Raw genomic sequence first — 3,615 nt, 5'->3', positions numbered from 1 at the left:
TAATAATAATAATAATAATAATAATAATAATAATAATAATAATAATAATGATAATAATAATAATAATAATAATAATAATAATAATAATAAAGTGATTCAGCAACACTAAATAAATTGTGCAACTAGCATGAAAACGGAATACAAATCGATAAATGTTCTTGTAAACAAAATAAATGAAATAACACATAATTTCTTCATGCATAAGACGGGAAGCAGGCAAAATATTTATATACGTTGGACAAAATGCTTAGCAACATTTTCTTTGTTTTTCGATTATTCGCTCTCTGATTCACCAAATTCAACTTTGCATTTCAATTATTTGGTGTCGATAAAATAAAGGATCAATCAAACACTAAGGTCGCTGTGATTGACCACTCCCTTCATATCTGCTGGCCGTCGATCCTGCAACGGACCGGCATCCCGTTCAAGGGAATGTTGTAATTTGGGGGATTTATAAGCCATGGGAACAGAATAAACGGATTTATGGATACTCGAAGAAAAAATACCTCACCCTACATCATGTAAAGAATACAATGGGCAAAATAATCTCTATTGCACAACAGACGGTATGGCCACGGCCGGAATGCTTTAGATCAATGGCCTATTTGATTACGTCTGATTTAGAGTTAGCTGAATAATAGCATCATTTTCAATGATCATTTTAATTTAACCGATATTATTTTTGCTCTCCCTTTAGGTAGGCAGTGAAATCATTTCATTAGTGACCGTCCCATCTATGATACAAATATATTGTCATTTTTACTTTGAGAAAAGGGATGAATTAATTGTTAGAACGTCGGACAAGCTTAATTCGGTCACTTGGAAAGTTTACTCAAATGGTATTACCGATTAATTACACACACTCACACACATAAGTTAATTTTCATTTATTTTATATTAGCTACCTCTTTCTCTCCTTCTTTAAATCTGTTATCTATAATTATTTCCACAACTTTATTTTTTCAAATCACCATTTTTTTTTTATCTGTTTCAATATATATCATTCACTCACATTCTCACTGTTTCTATTTTCCTCTCCTCTTAATCAATTGTCACACAAATATCCCAGTCCTCCCCTGGCTCTCTCAACCACAGATAAACACCATTTTCTCCTCCTTCCCATCATCTGTTATCAGCCATTGTCACGTTATTTCCCGCTAACAAACTTTATTACAAAATCCTCATCCCAATGGACGCCATTTTCAGATCTGTTTTTCCGCTATTTCCTCTATCATTTCCTATCTTCTCAAATCAATTTTCCATCTCCTCTTTAATTTTAACTCATTTCCACATTAATTTGTCATTTTGTTTCTTAAATCACATCAATACGGCCATAAATATTCTGGGATGGAAGAGTCAATTGCACTGACACCGGTTTAAACCAGTGCTCATTATATCGACAATGGAAAGATGAAAAGCAAAGTTGAGCCCGTTGAGATTGGAGCTCAGAACCTAAAGAAACATGCTCTACCGATTCTACCATAACAAAACTTTAATTGAATTATAAATATAAAGTATTTGCATAATAGTAACAGTATCATACATTTTTAAAAAACTGGAGTTAAATAATATCGATACAGAAAAATGTATAACAATTTTTTATTATATGCAAGGAGTGGCTATGCGGTAAGATGCTTCATTCCCAACCACATGGTTCCGGGTTCAGTCCCACTGCGTGGCATCTTGTGCAAGTGTTTTCTCCTATAGCCTCGTGCAAACGAAATCTTTCTGAGTGGATTTGGTAAATGGAAACTGAAAGGCCGTCGTGCGTGTGTGTGTCTGTGTGCATATATATGTGTGTTTGTGTGTGTGTGTGTGTGTGTGTGTGTGTGTGTGTCCCCACCTTCGCTTGACAGCCGATGTTGGTGCGTTTACGTCTCCGTAACTTAACGATTCGGCAATAGAATAAGTACTAGGTATACAAATAATAAGTCCTTAGGTCTTATTACTAGTTCGACTGAAAGTGGTGCTCCAGCATGGCCGAAGTCAAATGATTGAAACAAGTAAAAGTGTAAAGAGTACTTGAGGCGGAAGAAGTTTGATCCATGTAATCGGCCCCAGTTGTTGACTGATACTTATTTTAACAACAATGGATCTAAGAAAAAACAGAAGCCATCTTGGTAAGGTTTGAACTCAGAAAATAAAGAGTAGAAACAAAGTCTGCTGAGCATTTTCTTTGATCCTCGAACGAATTTTGGAATGGAAAATAATCGATAATTGATAAGAGGCTCTGAGTACAACAGTGTAGAAAAGTAAGGATGTTAGTGAAGTGAACGAAAAAAGTAAGCAAGGTTGGGGTTAATATAGAGAGATCAAGGAGCGAAGGCGGGTCAAACGAATGATTGAATGAATGAGAGCGCAAACATGGAATGGAAATGAGGTGACAGAGAAAGAGAGGTCAAGTATGAAAAGGAGAAAGTAAGAGCGAGGAAGTCAGCTGGTCAAATATAAGGACAAAGGCTGGAAAAAGAATGGTGTCAGGAGTTAAATATGGGAAATGAAGCAGAAAGCCAGAAACGCGAGCGCGCGCACAGGTACACATACACGCAGACACACGCATACACACATACAAACACAGACACACACACGAACAAATTTTGACGTGAAATAAACTAGAAAGAAAGAGGACAGAGACTCAATGTATGAGTGTCTAAGTAAGAGAAAGATAGCTAGATAGATAAGCAGACAGACAGACAGTTAGACAGTTAGACAGATAGATAGATAGATAGATAGATAGATAGATAGATAGAGAATGAGAGAGGGGGATACTGAACAGTAAGAGGAGGATAAATACGGAAGGAGCAAGGGATAAGGGACAAACAACTAAAATAGAATCCCTTAGAGAGGGATGAAGTTGGTAATTGCAGAATTAGAGAACGATAGATAGAAGGCGAGTCCCATTAGAGAGCAAAAGAATACGATGGAGAGAGAGAGCGAGAGAGAGAGACAGAGAGACAGAGAGACAGACAGACAGACAGACAAGGTGAGAGAGAGATAGAGAAAGAGACAGAGAGAGAGAGAGAGAGAGAGAGCAGAATCATTGGAGGGAACGGAAGGTGACGGACTCTGATAAGATGATGGATCACGTGGGAAGTGATTAGAAAACACAGAGGTCAAAGTCAGGAGGGCAAGTGACAAATTATTGAACACACAATGTCAGTGAAACAAAGAAAAGATGGAGAGAGAGAGAGAGAGAGAGAGAGAGAGAGAGGGAGATAGAGAGAGAGAGAGAGGGAGGAAGGGAGATCAGCAATGGATATTATATGTTTGTCTACAAGTGTGTCAGTAATTATATCTGAGAGAGCGCATATATGTAATGTGTGTCTGTTTATAAAGGTGTGTGTGTCTGTTTATAAAGGTGTGTGTGTCTGCATGTGATTGAAAGTGACAGTTTGTGTAATAGAATAGTTGGATTTAGAGCGGTAATGGCCAGAAAATTGGAATATTTTTTTATATATTTCAATATCTGTATATATTTCAGGCGTGGTTTAGTAGTAAGAAGCTAGCTTCCTAACTACATGGTTCCAGGTTCAGTCCCACCGCGTGGCAACTTCGAAAAGTGCCTTCTACTATAGCTCCGAGCCGATCAAGACCCTGTGAGTGGATATGGTAGAC

At 37.4% G+C, this 3,615-nt stretch overlaps 1 protein-coding gene across 8 annotated transcripts in view; it reads right to left on the bottom strand.

The window, feature by feature from the left end:
* The window catches only part of LOC106880643 (homeobox protein Hox-C9), a 402,026-nt gene that overhangs the window by 23,284 nt on the left and 375,127 nt on the right, over window positions 1–3,615 (bottom strand). The window lies entirely within an intron of this gene.

The sequence above is a fragment of the Octopus bimaculoides genome, chromosome 17, assembly GCF_001194135.2.
Source record: "Octopus bimaculoides isolate UCB-OBI-ISO-001 chromosome 17, ASM119413v2, whole genome shotgun sequence".
Taxonomy (NCBI): Eukaryota; Metazoa; Mollusca; class Cephalopoda; order Octopoda; family Octopodidae; genus Octopus; species Octopus bimaculoides.
Note: the sequence above shows the minus strand (reverse complement) of the source record. Positions and strands in the feature narration are given on the sequence as shown.